Source organism: Triturus cristatus, chromosome 8 (assembly GCF_964204655.1).
Source record: "Triturus cristatus chromosome 8, aTriCri1.1, whole genome shotgun sequence".
Classification (NCBI taxonomy): domain Eukaryota; kingdom Metazoa; phylum Chordata; class Amphibia; order Caudata; family Salamandridae; genus Triturus; species Triturus cristatus.
The window spans coordinates 270,924,723-270,943,324 of record NC_140591.1 but is presented as its reverse complement, the minus strand read 5'-3'; positions in this window follow the sequence as shown (position 1 = coordinate 270,943,324).

Sequence of the window (18,602 nt, the reverse complement as noted above, 5' to 3'; positions counted from 1 at the left end):
CACTGAGGTCTGGTTAGCAGGCCTCAGTGCACTCTCAGATTTGAAAAACCAGTAGCATCAGTCAAAAACATTTGGGGTGAGCATGCAAAAAGAGGCATTTCCTTATAATGTTGAAAAGTTTTGTAAGACCAGTCCGTTTGATATGAGGTGGTCTGTATAGTCTTAAAGCCTGGAATAACGTAATTCTGCAAGGCCAGCCTTTCAGATATAGGGTGGTATACATAGTCCCAAATGTCTGAGGTATTATGTGGCTTGGCAAATGGGGCGAAACTCTGTCCATTTAATTGCTAAGCATGCCAGTATTGGCTGATGCAGAATGATGGGTGGGAAAAGTTGTGGCATAGCTACTGTGAGGAATAGTGTGTAATCCACTGACGGCTCCTCCGCAAAATGCGAGCAGGCTCAGCGAACAGTGGAAAAAAAGAAAAAATACAATGATAATAACAAAACGTTTGTATAATTTTATTTTTCTTTGCGAGACTCCGAGTCTCTTGGGCCGGACAAGCAGTAATGCACACTTACCATGTTCTCCACTGGGCTGTGCTGTACAGCCCGATGGACGACATGCCCAAGCTCACAGGCGCGGCCTAAGCAGCCAAACAGGCTGCTCAGACCAATCACGACGCTGCTCGTGCAGCGTCGTGATTGGCTAGGAGATTCTGGGAGCCTGTGTGCTTCCAGTGCTGACGAGGACGGAGGAGAGGCGGTGGCAGTGAGTCTGTTTTATTTATTTAAATATATGAATCATTTGTGCTGCGTTGTACTGTAATAGCATAAGGAAACATTGCACGTTTTGTAATAGGCAAGGAGTTGCGCCTTCTTGAGTGTGTGAAAAGTCAGAAAAGATAATCAGCTCAATAGCTGAACTCCAGCAGTTGTCAAAGTATGAATAACTCCTTATAAGGTTTCCACATAGTCACGCCAAGGTATGGTTATTATATTTAGTGTGCTGTGCCATTTGCAGTACACAATGCTTTGAAAGTGGTTCATTATTAATTTGTACTTATTCTCTCTAGAAGACCGTACAAGGATTATAATGATTGCTGTATTTTATCCCTTTTACATTTTACAAAATAATCTTTAGTATAGTCAAATACCACATCATCAGTATTCAAGAACACTTGTGATAGTGTTGTCCTAAGTCATTGTACTCAATGTTTGAGTGATTAGGCACCATAGGACAAATTGACGAGGTAAAGTCAAGTCAATGGCCTTTTTGCAGGTTTGTGAGCTGCTTGGAAAATATAGAGGGAAACGAAGGAGATGATTGATTAGTAAACAATATATAAAAAATATATTGTATGCAAGTGCACAATTTTAATACACAAAACCATCTTTTCACCTTCATGGGCAAGGTGGGAGATTCAGTACCAAAATATGTTTTGCACATATTAGTGGGATGGTATACTTGCTGCAGAAAACTTTGTTGCTTTGCAGTGTTTGCTAGTGCGATTGCTTCACTCAGTAAAAATAGATGGTTTCATTTACATGAAGCTGTATTAAATAATGACAACTTCACATTTTGAAGAAATTTAGATCTTATGCATGAGTTAGTAAAGCATACATCTAAACAATTCGTTATATTCTGGAGACTCCAAACGATAAACAACAATGAAGGATCCAATTATGCAGCTAAGTTGACTAAATTATGCTGCAAGGAAGAGAGAATATGTTACATTATACTGAGCATTCCATGGAATCAGCTTGATATTTTGTCCTTTTACCGCATAAAGAGATCCCGTTACTATGCAGAATATATATATATGTTTGTGTGTGTGTGTATATGTACATTCACTGAAAAAACCATAGGTTTCAGGGGCGTTATAGTTAGCTGTACATTTCCCTCGTACAAAACCCTAGAAATTCCCCCGTTATAGTTAGTTCAGCTAACTATAACTCGCACCCCCGCAATGCACTGCTGATGACGTCACATATTACATCACTCAGAGGGTGCGCTCAGGGTGCACATAGGGTGCGCCGATCCTCCGAGGCCATAGAAATATCTATACTTTTAACTCTAATTTTCTCAGGAACTACTGAACGGATTTACACCATTTATGCAAAAGCCACGAGTCTGAACTGAGGACTACCTCTTTGACAAATTTGGTGTAATACCGTTCAGCAGTTCGGGCTGTAGCTGCGTCAACAGGTCCTATGGGAAATTGCATGGGGAAAATGCGTTTTGGGACCCCCCTTTTTTTTCAGCCCCCGCTTGACGAATCACCACGAAACTTTCAGGGTAGGAGTGGACCGGAGCTGGCCAAAAGTTTAGAAAATTTCACGAAGATTCGTCAACAGGCGCCAGACTTATTGGGAATAGAATGTTGCGGATTTCCTATGGAAAATAGGTCCTAACTATAACTACCTACTGGCGACCGCCAGTAAGTAATATATGTATGTGTGTATATATATATATGTATATATATATATATGTGTTTGTGTATATATGTTTGTGTGTGTGTATATATATATATATATATTATATATATAGAAAGATATCCACATTTACAAGATCATATAGAAAATCTTATCCACCAATAGATAACGAGTTTGTGTTACATGTAGACAGGTATGTCATTTTAATAACCCCGTCCACTGTAACTCCCTGCGTAAACTAGTTTATGTAAAACATACAAAGTTACACTCAGCAGAAAACAAACCTATGGTCATTCTTGTAATAAAAGGTGTTCCTCCTTCATTGTGCATATCGCAGTTATATTTTAGAACTAGTTTTCAGTGTTTGGATTAACATTGTGTCTACACTGTGGATATCTAGCCATTAATAGTCAATACTGGCAGGATAGTACTGTACATTGCATGTGGATAATGTGTCTCTCTAACAGATCATAAAACAGAGAAAAACATTTTAAACTTTTCTGTAATCTGAGTGCCCTCTAGACATAACTGCTGCTTAGAAAACAGCGTTGGTCATATTGCCAAACAATCCACTAATATTGAAACAGCACATTTTCATATCAAAGAAAATAAATCTTTATTTTCATCTACATTGAATTACATTTTATGTTGTAGGGGTTTTTGTCATGTTGCAGGCGAAAGCTCTTCCCTGGTATATAAAGTAAGGACATTAATACTGTCTGTCCAAATGTTTTACCTCATAAAATACCTGTTTAATGACTGAGTACAGCAATCAACCATTGAAAAATGACAAGTTAACATTCTCGAAGTGTCTGCCACTGCCGTACACCACATGTGGCTCAAGTTTTTTGGAATCTTTATAATGCCGAAATATGGAAGTCATGCAGCAGATTAACACACAAAAGGCAAATCACTAATAATGTGGCGGAAGCAGCCACACCAGAAATGCCTAATCTTATTAGCCACAGGTAAAATGTGCGTCTGTGTATCTGCCTTTGCTTTTCAACTGCTATGCAGTGGTCGGGAACAAATAGGGGAGCAGTACATAACATGGCCTCTCCTCCTTGACCCAAATGTGAAAAAAACAGTACCTTACCTGCCATCTTTAACCAGTCCACACTGTCTTCTCTGCCTTCCTTCTCCCTCCTACAGCCATGCTTTCTGGTTTCAGTCAAAGCAGCACTGCGTGACAGGCCTTCTGGCAGCCCTGTCAGCCTGGCCTGGAAGGCATTAATGACTTTGCAACAGTGGGTAACACGTTTTGCTACTGTTGCTACTTTATAGCAGTGAGTTACCAGATTTAGACACACATACATACAAACATATGTTTTTGGAAAAAAAGGTTAGAGACCTTATAGTTAGGCTCAGGTTTCACTTGTACAAAACCAGTGAAATTCAGCAGTTATAGTTAGCTGAGCTAACATATATATAGACAGATTTTGCTTAATAGCAGACACTAGTTGTTTAGTAATGTAAAGTTTATATTTGAGCTTGTGTGATGGTTTTGTGAAAAAACCTCTTCAATGTGGCCTTTTATATATTTGCGGTGACTCTGTAGGTGTTTGCATAAGTACCTGAATAGGTATGTGAGTGAGTACATGAGTACTCGATAATATGGCGGCCGCAACTTTCTGTTCAGGTTGTATCCAGCCAATCGCAGCATTCCCAATGGCGTGTGCATCCGCGATTGATTTTTGAAACCACAGCAAAATATCCACGGCCAGAGATGTATCTTTAATTTCAGGCTTAAATTTCTCAAACTACTGGATGGATTTACACCAAATGGCAAAAAGCATAATCTGCGTAACAACATTTACATTTCTGCCAAATTTGGTGTTACTCCGTCCAAAAGGTTCAGGCTGTAAGTTTGACAATGCGTTCCTAAAGAAATTAACATTACACACGCACCCTTTGTTTGGTGCCCGTTTCTCGGTCCCCACAGCATGGCTCACATCCAAACTTTCAATGACACACACAACCTACTTTAACAATTTTTTGAGAAAATTTCATGAAGATTGGTCAAACAACGCCAAACTTATAGGCAATTAAAAAAATTATTTTCCTTTGGAAACTAAGTCCTAACTATAACTACCTACTGGCGACGACCTGTAGGTAATATATATATGTGTTTATCTATCATGGCTTCTATAGGAGGACTCTATCATTTACATCACATTTTAAATCTGGTAACTCACTGCTATGAGGCAGCAGTTGCAAAACGTGTTCCAACTTTGGTCCTAACTAAAACTACCTACTGGCGACAGCCAGTAGGGGATGGATGGAGATATATATATATATATATATATATATATATATATATATAGATATTATCTACTGGCAGTCGCCAGTAGATAGTTATAGTTAGGACCCTGTTTCCATAGGAAATCCGCAACATTCTATTTGGAATAACTTTGGCGCCGGTCGACGAATCCTCGCGAAATTTTCAAAATAGGTGGGGCGCTACGCTCCGCTCCTACCCTGAAAGTCTCGGGGGGATTCGTCAAGCGGGGGCTGAGAAAAAAGGGGGTCCCAAAACGCGTTTTTCCCATGCATTTTTCCATAGGACCTTTAGACACAGCTACAGCCCGAACGGCTGAACAGAGTTACTTGAAATTTGGCAGAGAGGTAGTCTACAGGTCAAGGAAGTGCCTTTTGTAGGTTTGGTGTAAATCTGTTCAGTAGATCCTGAGAAAATAGCATTTAAATCAATATATATATCTGTGGCAGCTTACGGTGCGCTTACCGTAAGCTTACCGTACGCGTACGGTGCCGTGCGCGTGCGCGATTCTGATTGGCTGTTAGATCTTAGTAAACATTCGAATCGGTCGAAACCAGGAAGCGGCGGCCGCCATTTTCTATCTCGCACTCTGAGGGGGGGAGGAAAAACAAAGGCCAAAAACATGTAAAGGGGCTATTTAGACAGCTATTAAACACCTTGCCTTGATGAAGGGGTCCCCAAATAACCCCCAAGGCAAAAAATTCAATTTTTATTTTTTTCGAAAAATCGCCGATTACGCTTACCGTACGCGTACGGTAAAAAAATAAAATAAAAAAAAAATTATCCACACTCTCCACACCCCGTGTGCAAATTGTGCCCGAAGGGCACCATTTGTGCCTGGCATATTTTTAACAATTGATATATAAAAGATTACGTTTCAAAACGAAGCGCATAATATGTCCTCCATGTGCGCACGGTGCGCAAAGCGCATCGTGCGTACATGGCCCATCCAGCGTAACGTGGGCACGCGGTGCGCGTAGCACGGCACTAACTGCGTAAAGTGGGCGCGCACGCCACGAATGGCGTAAAGTAACTTAGCATTTAAAAAAACGTACAAATTCACTGAAAAAACCATAGGTTTCACACACGTTATAGTTAGGAATTAGCATTTAAAAAACCTTGCAAATTCACTGAAAAAACCATAGGTTTCACACATGTTATAGTTAGCTGGACATTTTACTGATAAAAAACCAATGAAATTCCCCCGTTATAGTTAGTGCAGGCAACTATAACTCACGCGACCGCAATCCTCTGCTGATGACATATGTGTCTTTATGAAAAAAAAATATTTGTAATATATGTATAGCTAAAATTTAATGGAAGAAGACATGGGCAAATAAGTGTCTAAATACAGTATTAGCATCAGCAGAGGATTGCGGTCGCGTGAGTTATAGTTGCCTGCACTAACTATAACGGGGGAATTTCATTGGTTTTTTATCAGTAAAATGTCCAGCTAACTATAACATGTGTGAAACCTATGGTTTTTTCAGTGAATATATATATATATATCTCCTACAGGCACTCGCCAGTAGGTAGATATAGTTGGGACCTATTTTCCATAGGAAATCCGCAACATTCTATTTGGAATAACTTTGGCGCCGATTGACGAATCTTCGCGAAATTTTCAAAACTTTTGGCCAGCTCCGTTCCTATCCTGAAAGTTTCACTGTGATTCGTCAAGCGGGGGCCGAGAAAAAAGGGGGGTCCCAAAACGCGCTTTCCCCATGCAATTTCCCATAGGACCTTTAGCCGCAGCTACAGCCCGAACTGCTAAACGGAATTACACCAAATTTGGCAAAGAGGTAGTCCTTAGTTCAGACTCGTGCCTTTTGCTTAAATGGTGTAAATCCGTTCAGTTGTTCCTGAGAAAATGACATTTAAGAGTACATATATATCTATGGCCTCGGAGGATCCGCGCACCCTATGCGCACCCTGCCGTGCACGAGCTGTATTCTAATTGGCTGTCAACACTCCAAATCAGGAAGTGTTGGCATTCATCTTGTGCCTCGGTAGAACCGAGGCACAAGAAAACACAAATGCGAAAAACGCAAAAAGGAGGCAGGGTAGAAACACCCTGACCCCCTAGGCCTACTCAGGGGGTCCCACAAGGACTCTCAGGGTCAAAAAAAGCATTAAAAAAAAAAATCGTCGAGATTCGCGCACCCAGCGCGAATTTCGGCTGGAAAAAAAAAAAAAAAGCGCGGGCTTCTTTGGTAATTGGCCCCCGGGGGGGCCAAATCCCGGGGGCAATAGGTATGTAAAGGGGGACCCAGAGGGGCCCCCCAGCTCCGGGGACCGCCACCCCCCAGGGCTTTATTTAATTATGTGGGGGGGCTCTCAGGCCCCCCCAGCCCTGGGGACCGCCACCCCCAGGGCTTCTTAATATTTGTTGGGGGGGGCTCTCAGCCCCCCCAGCCCTGGGGACCGCCACCCCCCGGGGCTTGAAAAAACTTGGTGTGTGGGGGGCTCTCAGGCCCCCCCAGCCCCTGGGACTGCCACCCTCCGGGGCAACTTCAAAATCTGGGAGGGGGGCCGCGTGGCCCCCCTCCTGGAGCCTTGTATAGGCCCTGGGGACCGCCACCCCCCAGGGCCGGCTCCTGCAGTGTCCCGGGGTGCCCACCCCCGGGACACTGTAGTTTGCAATGACAGGGCGGGAGCGGGAGCCCCGAAAAAAGAGGGGTCTGAAAACACGTTTTCCCCAGGTTATGTCTCTTTGGAATTTTCATTTTTTGAACACAACTACAGCTCGAACCGCTTGACAGAATTATACCAAATTTGGCAGAAAGCTAGATGTTGGTCCAGAAAGTGTGATTTGATGTAAATTTGTTGAGAAGTTTCAGAGACATTTAAGTTTAAAAAATATAGATATCTGGGAGCCCAAAATTCTACTGAAACCCTACTGAAATTTGATTGGATGCCATCAAATCAACCATGAAGTGTTGGCAGCCTTCTCGGGACTTTAAAAAAGGGGGCAGGGTAGAAACACCCTGACCCCTAGGCCTCTTGGGGGGCTCACACTTGGACGTCGCAGGGCCCAAAAAAGCATTTTAATTTTTTTTTATTTCAGCACGAACCATGCATCTTTAAAAAAAAAAAAAAAAAATCACGGGCTCCCGCACTTCGGTTGGTACCGGTCTCCTAGTGGAGCAGGTCCAGGGGGGCATTATGCAAATAAAGGAGGGGGGTGCACGGGCCCCTCTCCTGGGGCTCAATATGCCCCAGGGACCACAACCTCTCCGGGGCTTCTCTAAATATTCATGCAATGGAGGTCCATCTGGCCACCTCATCTGCCCCGGGGACCACTACCTCCCTGGGGCTTTTCTTTTTAAATGGGGGGTTTTCTGACCCCCCAGCCCTGGGAACCACCACCTTGCATGGGCTTAATTGTAAATCAATGCGGGGGCAGCAAGGACCCCTCCCCGCAGCCCCGGGATCACCCACCTTCCTGGGGCTTGAATTAGAAATAATGCGGGCGGTGTGCGGCCACCCCCAGCCTTGGGGACCACGAACTCCCTGGGGCAAATAGAAAAAAGGAGGGGGGCTCCCCTCCTGGAGCCAAAGATGGCCTTGGGGACTGCCACCTCCCCACTTCATACCCCCAGGGCCAGCTCCTGCAAAGTCCCCAGAACATTGCTGTTTGCTATGACTTAGCAGGAGCATCATTCCCGCCAAGCCACAGCAAACTCTGCTCTGCTTCTAGTAAGCGACAGCAGCAAAAATGCTCTTGCTTACTAAAAGCAGAGCAGAATTGCTTTTGGACAGAGTGAGCTGCATATTCAGCAGCTTCCTCTGTCCATAAGCAATGCCGGCTCCTGCAGGATGCAGGGGCCTTCAGGCTCCCCCATGGTCCTCCAAATGAGAAATTGGGTGCTCTGGCTCGGACCAGGGTACCCAGTATTATGGCCAGGCCCTGGGAGATGAGGTGCCGATGGTCAAAGTCGGCCTAGGAGGGGAGCCATAGCCCCCATCCGTTGTTTTATCAGAAAAAATAAATAAAAATAAAGGTCAGGCCCCGGGGGATGGGGTTCCCAGGGCCTAAATTGGCCTGGAGAAGGGGGCCACAAGCCCCCCCCCCCCATTCTAAAAATGCATGCCCTGGGGAATAGGGTCCCCGGGGCCAAATACTGCCCTGGGCTCCTCTATAATTTTTGGGGAAAATGCTAGTGGCGACACCAGATGCCCCGCCCCCTTCCTGCATCATTCTGCAATCACACCTCCTTGCACACTGCTGATTGGGGGATAAAGTCCCCTTGGCTGCTAAGGATCCTAGTGGGCCAACAAGACCTCCTGATACATCCAGTAAGTCACACACAGCAGGATTGCTGAGAGGTGGTTGAAGGCCACGTCCCCTGTCTCCACCACTCTGCAAACGTGACTCTCGGAACACTGCTGGTGGTGGGATGATGTCCCCTTGCCTCCTGGGAGCCACAGAGCTAAAATAGACTTCTTCCCCCAACCAGTAGTGCCCCAGTACGTGTATTTGCAGAGTGATGGGAAAAGGGGGTGGTGCCTCTAACAACCTCTTAGCAATCCAGCTGTGTAGAACTTACTGGAGGTAACAGGAGGAGTAGTTTGCCCCCAAAGGACCCTCAGAAGTAAAGTGGACGTAATCCCCTAACCAGTAGTGCCCCAGGAGGTGTGTCTGCAGAGTGGTGGAAAAGGGGTGTGTGGCCTCCCAAGACCTCTCAGCAGTCCCTTTGTGTGGGACTTACTAGAGATATCACTTACTGGAGGTAACACGAGGGCTAGTTAGCCACTAAGGACCATCTGGAGCCAAGATAACTTCATCCCCTAACCATCAGTTCACCAGGAGGCGTGTTTGCGGAGTTGTGGAGAAAGAGGGGCATGACCTCCGAAGACCTCTAAGCAGCCACATTGTGTGGGAGTTTCTGGAGGAAACAGGAAGAGTTGTTGGCCCCCAGGGACGTCCTTGTGGGCCAACTACCCCTCCTATTACCTTCAGTAAGTCCCAATGTGGGATTGCTGAGAGGTCTTCGTGGCACGCCCCATGTCTCTACCACTCTACAAATATGCCTCCTGGGGCACTTCTAATTGGGGGATGAAGTCCCCTTGGCTGCCTTTGGTTCCTTTGGAGCGAACAGCCCCTCCTGTTTCCGCCAGCAAGTCACACACAGCGGGATTGCTAAGAGGTCTTTAAAGGCCACGCCCCCTTTCTCCACCACTCTGCAAACGTGTCTCCTGGCACACTACTGGGTGAGGGATGAAGTCCTCTTGATGCTGAGGGAACTTGGGGGACAAGAAGCCTTCCTGGTACTTTCTGTGAATCCTACACAGTAGGATTCCTAAGAGTAGGTCAGAGACATTGACCTTTTCTCCCCCACTCTGCAAATGCTATTACTGCTTAAAAAAACAGGGACAGTATATTTAGGAAATTGAATAAAATAAACCTTAGAAATTCACTGAAAAAAACAAAGATTACTGGGAGGTTATAGTTAGGCTCAGGTTTCACTCGTACCAAATCAGTGAAATTCAGCAGTTCTAGTTAGATGTGCCTCGCGCCCTTGCAATCTACTGCTTATGACCTCACAAATTACATCACTCGTGACATGGTCAGTGGCATCACTGATAACATCTCAAATTACATCACTCATGACATCATCCACAAAATCACTAACACACCCTCTCCCATAGAACCTTTCATACACCCACTCCTACACAACCATTCATAGACCTATTCCAGTACTTACACACCCACTCACTGATTCATGGATCTACACACATCCACTCACTCATACATATATTTGGGGGAGAGGAGTTGGCCTAACGGCTAGGGCAGTCGACCTCGAATCTGGGGAACTGGGTTCGAGTCTCGTCAATGACGCTGAGCATCCTGTGATACTGGGCAAATCACTTAATCTCCTCGTGCCTAACCAAAATGAATGTGTGTCCTCATGTAACGTAACTGGTGCTATGTAAAGCGTTCTGATACCCGATTCGGGTCAAGTTTGCGCTATGTAAAACTCTGCAAGAAAAAGAAAAATACATCCACTCTCACAGCCACTCACTCACTAATACAGCCACTGACATATCCACTTATACACCCATATAGCTACTCAGACACCTACTCACTCACCCCTACAGTCAATCACATAGCCACTTACCCATACACTTACACCCCCACTTACTCATACACTTACACCCCCACTTACTCATACAGATACTAACATATACTCACATATACAGTCACTGACACAAGCACTCACCCATACAGTCACTCAAATTCACTCACTCGCTCATACAGTCACTCATATACCCCATCACTCACCTATACTGGCTTTCCCATACCCAGTTACTTACCCATATACCAGTGACACATCCATACAGCCATACACACACTCACTCACCCATACAGCTCTACTCCCACACACTCACTAACCATACAGGTGGTGCAGGGCCTACCTAGAAATCGATGAAATAGCCCTAAAATCTATACAAGCCCAATATAAGCAGGCTATTAGGGAGGCCAAGTCACAATTCTATGCAAGTTCCATTCTGCAGGCACCTAATGGTTCTAAGGCTCTCTTCAATATTGTAAGAGACCTTAGTAACGCTGGATGCCTGGATAATAGAGTCCAGCCATCGCAAAACCTGTGCGATGAGGTTGCCACTTTCTTCATCGACAAGGTCACCAAAATCGTGGGTGGACTTGACCACAGCATAATGGAAACTTTCCCAACCAGTGAGGCTGTCCGGAAGGACATCTCGCTGAACTGCTTTCCACCCCCCACGGAGGATGCTTTCAGTACCATAGCTCGGCAGATTTCATCTGTCTCGCCCCTTGACCCCCTTCCTCATAAAATCTGGAAGGAGTTTGGCCCCGATTTATTACCAGGCCTGTGGCAAATTTGCTGCCAATCCTTGAACGAAGGAGTAGTACCAGACTGCTAGAAACAGCGATAGTCACCCCCCCTGCTGAAAAAGCCTTCTCTAGACCCTACGTTGCCAGTCAATTTCCGTCCCATATCTCTACTGCCATTCCCCATCAAAATTCTGAAAAAAATGGTCAGCAAATTCCTGTCAAACTATTTGGAAGAGAATCAGTTGCTGGACAGGGACCAGTTTGGATTCCGACCGGGGCATGGGACGGAAACTGCCTTAACAACAGTGCTGGACAAACTTCGTATGCGAGCCGACAGTGGAACGTCTTCAGTATTAGTGCTGTTAGATATGTCGGCCGCATTCGACACGGTCAGCCATGCCGTACTGTTGTCAAGACTGAAAGGTCTAGGGGTAAAGGGATGCGCCCTGAAATGGATACGTTCCTATCTGGCGGGCCGGCAACAGGCAGTTATGCTGACACCCTTTACCTCCCCCTGGTCCCCGGTTCGCTATGGAGTACCCCAGGGCTCGGCAATCAGCCCGATTCTGTTTAATATATACCTAGGCCCACTGATCCCCATTATAAAATCTTATGGGATCGAAGTTGTCAACTATGCGGAAGATATCCAACTGCTGTTTTCCCTCGAAGGAGAGGATGCGGTCCCTATGAGCTCCTTTCAAGCTTGTATGGGGCAGGTCTCAGATTGGCTGAAGACTAACTCCCTGCAGCTGAACGCCGAGAAAACTGAGCTACTACACTGCCACGCTGCTAGAATATCTAACCTTCCTCTGGGCGAGTTTAGGCTTAGACCAGAGGATGCCCCTATAGAAGCCGCCAAAACAGTCCGCAACCTGGGGGTCATGGTGGACGAAAACCTCCAGATGCAAACCCAGGCCAACAAAACAATCAGCACCTGCCTTTCCCTGCTGAGAGCTCTTCGCCAAATTCTCCCACTCTTACCAAGTGAGGCTAGGCCCTTAGTGGTCCAGAGTGTAATTCTGAGTAGACTGGACTACTGTAACTCCTTGTATTTGGGTGCTCCCCAATACATTGTGCAGGGGCTACGAGTCCTGTCTATGGCAGCTAAAATGGCACTGAACCGACAACGTGACTCCTCTGTGCTACAGGCACTGAAGGATCTACACTGGTTGCCTGTGAAAGACCGAGTTAGCTTCAAATCCATGGTCATGGTCTACAAAGCTCTACACAACACAGGTCCGCTACCTCTGCGAGAGCGCTTTTCATGGTATGAACCATAAAGACTCCTCCGCTCCACCAGTCAAGGCCTAGTATCCGTCGCTAGAATCAAACTAGCAAGGCTGGGAGGCAGGGCCTTTGGCACAGCAGCTGCATGTCTTTGGAATAAGATCCCCCAAGAACTGGGACTGGCTGAATCCTTGCTGGGCTTTAGGAGAGGCCTTAAGACTTGGCTATTCGCCAAGAACAGATAGTAACTTCCCTGATTAGCGGACCGATCGTCCGACATGTTCTACATCATCTTTGTCTCTAAGCGCCAGGATACCCGTTGGGTGACAGTCGCACTATACAAAAAAGATTTATACAATATAGCCACTGTCTGACTCACTCACTCACTCAACAGTACAGGCAGTCACACCCACCCACACAGACACCCATACAGGTACTCCAGACAACCAATCAAGCACCCATACAGCCACTCACGTACCCACTCACCCACCCATACAGCCACCTAGACACCAACTGACTTTGAGGGAGTGGTCCCTAAAACCGATTGCCTGGCAGTTGATGCCATCAAGCGCAACTCCTCGGAGGTCCCAGCCCGATTGAGGAGGAGGTCCTGGGAATGCTCCAGGAGCCCCAAGTCGTCTTCATCATAGTTGAGGTCTTTGGGACACCTGAGGAAGAAGCACAGGAAAAAGAAAAAGTCTTAACGGACTTAGACTTCATCTCATACGTTGTGGATTGACGAGATGAGTGAGGAACATCGACGTTCCAGGCACAGTTATGCCTAGCCGGTGCCAGGTCTGACTCTGGAGCCGAAGTGACCCCAGCTCAAATTAGAGTTTTACGAGGCCATACGCCAAGTATTTTAGCTGGCTGAACCCTCTGGTGCAACTTCGGACCCTGTGGGGTCAGAAGAGGCCCCATCAGGTTCCACGCCAATGGCTCAGGCCTCTGCTGCGATGAGGTCTCATGAATCCGATCCTAGATCCGGACAGGTGTCGGTCGTACCACTGCAACCTTCCCCAGCGTTGATCCTGAAGTCAATGCTCCCGGTGCCCACCGTTGGCGCAGCCCCATTGTGATTCCTGACGACTCGGAGTCGGATCTGCAAAAATCAACGCCAAGTCCTGCGCCGACGTTGCCCAGGTGATCTAGTTTGTTGCCTGAACTTTTGAGGAGCTTTCAGGCATGACACGAGTAGGAAGGCTCACTGGACCCTATAGAACACAAGTTAGACACTTCCGGTGAGGAATTGGAGTGGTATGAGGAGCTTGAGGGGGCCTGTGGACTGGATTCCTCTCCAGAAATTGGTATGTTCTCTCTACCTACTGTGGCTACAGAGGAGGGGGCTTCTTATGCTATAGCAGTGAAGAGGGCAGAAAAGGTCCTTGGCCGGGAGCTGCCCTCGGTGCAGGTCAAGATTAACCTCTTGACTGGAGTGCTTTAGCCTGAGGCTTCCTCATCGAAACCTTTTTTCCCTTAATGAAGCACTGACAGATGTCCTTTTAGGAACATGGTCCAAGCCTAGCACAGCTGCTCTGTGAACAGGGCACTAGCAAGCTGCCATCGTCCTTCCCCGGGTGATCCAAGTTTCCTCTGCCAACTTTTTACCCCTGAAAGGTAGGTGGACCTAACTTCAACATCATGTGGCGCTTTCCCTTCTGCTTCCCCGGACAGGGAATCCAAGAGGCTGGACGCACTTGGGAAAAAAGATGTTTTCTTCTACCAGTGTAGCTTTGCGGTTGCTGAACACCACATGCCTTTTGGGTTGTTTCTCACATACCTTATGGGAAACAGTTGCACAAGTGCTACTACAGGTCCTGGAGGAGGCCTGGGCTATGCTCGCCCAAGAATTGAGAGATAGTAGGGATGCAGCAAAGTTCACCATTAGGTGTGGTCTGGATACAACTGACTCACTGGGCTGAACGGTTTCGTCAACGGTGGCCTGCGGCTCCACATCTGGCTGTGAACATCTGGCTTTTCGGGGAGATGTCCAGGCCATCCTCATGGGCATGCCCTTTTGTGACAATGGAAGGTGCTTGCAGCTGTGTTGGCCATACCCCAGCTACCATCTGAACAGGCTTCCCAAGTTGCGCAAAGACATGGACGCAGTGTATTCTGACCTTGTGTGAATGGTAGCCAGAAGTCATCTGCCACCAACTCCCTGGCAGCTGCAGGCTCCAAGTCCTCCTAGTTTGGTTCTGCAAGACCATTTAATTCCAGTTGGAGGGAGAATCAAACATCATCTTCTCCACTGGCAGTCCATAACATCGGATAAAAGGGTCTTGCAGATCATTCAGAATGGTTACTCCCTTCCTTACCAATCTTTCTCTCCTTCTTTACCGCCATCTCAAGAATGGCTGGCGGTGGATCATTTTATCTTGCTTCGAGAGGAAGTTACAACTCTCCTGGCCAGGGGGGCTATAGAAAGTGCTCCGATATCAGAAGTAGGCAGTGGTTGTTATTCCTGCTTCTTTCTGATACCCAAAAAGATCAAAGGTACTCGTCCTATTCTAGACCTCTGGCCCGTCAAGCTCTTCCTCAAAAAGGAGAAACTCAAGATGCTCACGTTGGCTCAGGTCTTGTCTGCCCTAGACCAAGGAGATCGGCTGGTAGGGTTAGACTTGCAGAATGCATATTTTGACATCCCCATCGTGCCTGCCCACAGGTGTTACCTGTGGCTCACGGTAAGCCACGAGCTCTTTCAGTTCACTGTGCTACACTTTGGCCTTACCTGTGCCCCTCAGTGTTCACCAAGGTGATGGCGTTGGTCAGGGCTGGACTGGCCATAGCGGACACCGGGCGTTTCCCTGGCGGATAGGAAGGGTGAGGGCCGTTTTTGTTACTGGGGGCGGTTTTGCAGCAATGCTGCAAAATTGCCCCCTTGTAACAAAAGCGCATACAGCAGCAGTGTTGTTGGCACCCCTAAAAAACCCACCACCCTAACCCCCCCCAGGCTTGTCGGACCTAATTGCCAGGGTTGGTTTGCCATCCCAGTCCGGTCCTGCGCAGGTAAGGGGTTTCAGTCTTCCCCTTGCTCAACGATCGGCTGTTGAGGGCGTCCTCGCCCCAGACTGTCATTGCCTGCATCCAGACCATGGCACACTTCCTGCATTCGCTGGGGTTCACTATCAATATGCCAAAGTCACACTTGGCTCTTTCTCAGACGCTCTCTTTCATCTGAGCTGTTCTGGACACATTGCAATTTCGGGCTTATCCCCCTGAGCAGTGAGTCCAGGATATTCAGGTTATGATACCGATACTTTAGAGTGAAAACGACTTTGAGGCTGCTGGGTCTAATGGCTGCCTGCATCCTGTTAGTAAATCATGACAGATGGCGTATGCGGGCACTGCAGTGGGACCTGAAGTTCCAGTGGGCGCAGCATCAGGGAAATCTTTCCGTTGTGGTCCAGTTCTCAGAGGAAACTGCAGTGGTGGCTAACGTACTGCAATTGGGTCAGAGGTACACCCCTGTCCCTTCCCCAACTAGCACTCACAATGGAGACAGATGTTTCACTACAGGGATGGGGCTGCCATTTGGGAGAGGTGAAGGTCAGAGGACTCTTTTCTCCGGCAGAATAATGTCTCCATATCAATTTGTTGGAGCTCCGGGCGATCCGGCTATAATTAAAAGCATTTCTTCACTCGGTCAAGGGGAAGTTAGTGCAAGTGTTCTCTGACAACACCACTGCCATGTGGTACTTTACCAAGTAGGGCGGGGTGGTGTCGTGGACCCTTTGTCAAAAGGCCCTGCGTCTCTGGACACGGCTGAAACAGCAGGGCATAACCCTGTTGGTTCAAAACTTGGCAGGTTATCTGAATGCCAGAGCAGACTAACTCAGCCGTCGATGCCTAGCAGATCACGAATGGTGTCTCTAACTGGGGGTGGCGCAAGGTCTCTTTCAGCAGTGGGGAAAGCCTTGGTTAGATATGTGTGCCCCCAGAGATAACACGTAATGTCAGCAGTTTGCGCATTACAGTTTCCAAGGCGGCTATCACTGCCATGCTTTTCGTCATGAGTGGAGTTCAGGCCTCCTGTATGCCTTCCCACCCAGAGTTCTCAGGAACGACGGGCACAAGTCATCCTTGTGGCTCCATGCTGGGCGCGGAGAGTTTGGTATTCTGAGCTTCTGAAAATGAGCATCGATCCTCCAATCAGGTTGCCCCTTCGGTTGAATCTTCTATTGCAGCAGCAGAGGAGGGTTCTCCTCCCAAACCTGTCAACTCTCTGCCTGCTTGCGTGGAGATTGAGCAGTGACAGTTGATGGCTTTTGACCTTTCTCCCGAAGTTTGTACAGTTATTCTGGTGGGCCAGGGGGCCCCTCACCAAGTCGGTATATGCCTGCTGTTGGCAAAAAAATTGTAAAATATTGTACAGAAACGTCTATTGACCCTCTTTCTGATATTCTTCCCTTTATTTTTACCATTGCTCAGCGGGGCTCTGCTCTGGGCATAAGAAAGGGTTATCTTTCTGCCCTGTCTGCTTTCCTGCAAGTGCCTGACCAACCCTCTTTATACAAGTCCCCTATTGCCAAAAGGTTCCTGAAAGGGCTCGTACATATGTTTTTCCCTATACCCTTCATTATGCCTGTAGGAAAGTAGGAGCTTTCTTTTATTGTTACCCCCACTTTTTTCCTGGTGTCGGTATGTTTTGACTGTAGTTTGCTGTGGTCCTGCTAGCCAGGATCCCAGCATCTATGTTCTCTCTTCCAAAATGGCTACCTCCACAATTGGCTACTGGTGTACCCTTATAAGTCCCTAGTAGATGGTACTAAGATACCCGGGCAACAGGGGTCTCCCATGGGCTGCAGCATGTATTATGCCACCCATGGGAGTCCACATAAACTCTAACTACAGGCCTGCCATTGTAGCTTGTATGAGGTGGTGCTTGCAACTCTCACAATAGATATGTTTCCTCAAATCTGAGGTCACTACACTTAAAACCTATAAGTCTCCCCTATGGTAGGCCCTTCAGTCCTGAGGACAAGGTGCTTGGTTATAAGTGGGAGGGTGCCCCTGCATGAGCAGGGCACCACTACAAACCCCGCAGTCTAGTCTACAGGCTTTGTACGTTCATTCAGCCATTTAAAGACATATTACAGACATCAGTCATTACGAGATGTCTAACTATATAATGGCTGCGCCAAACCTGGTCATGTTTGGTATCAAACATGTTGGAATCATACCCCAACACTGATTCCGGTGTTAGGGGTTTGATCCCATGTACTCCCAGTTAGCCTTTCAGGGTCTGACAGCAAGCTAGTGCTGCTGCCGACCACACACACTGTTCAGCCCTCCTGCCGTTGAGCAGAGCTCGAACAGGGAAGGTAGAACAATAGGTTTCCTGTCACAGGGAAGTGAGAGCATCTCCTGGACAGGACATAGTGTATTGGGCTGGGGTGGAGCACTTTCCAGCCCACCAGACTGCATTGAAGGGCACATTTGGTGCCCTCCTTGCATACACTGGTTTGAGCCAGTTCAGGAACCCTTGGACAAAGGACAGGGGAGTATCCTCCACTCGGTCAAGCGCCTCCTCTGGGAGGCTCCCTGAGTAGTTCCAAACCTTTCCTTGGGAATTTAGGAGCTCCCTGTGGGTGGGACCTCAGATTCGTCGCTGAACAAAACTCATTTCTGAAAGCAAGACACTCTTCAACCGTCTGGACACTTTGACTTCGCTGGACTTTGCCTGGAACCGAGACGGCATCAAGGAAGATTGCTGCTGCTCCTGGTCACGCTGTTCTTCCTCATCTGTGTCTGTGCTTCTCTCAGGTTCTTCAGGGCCCTGTGGGCATCAAGGGCATCTGAAGTATTCTCCCATGGAGTGAAGGAGTCACTCTACTGCATCTACAGGCACTGCATCAAAGCTGTGTAAGTGTGTAGCCACAAAAAAGGCCTGAGGAGGTT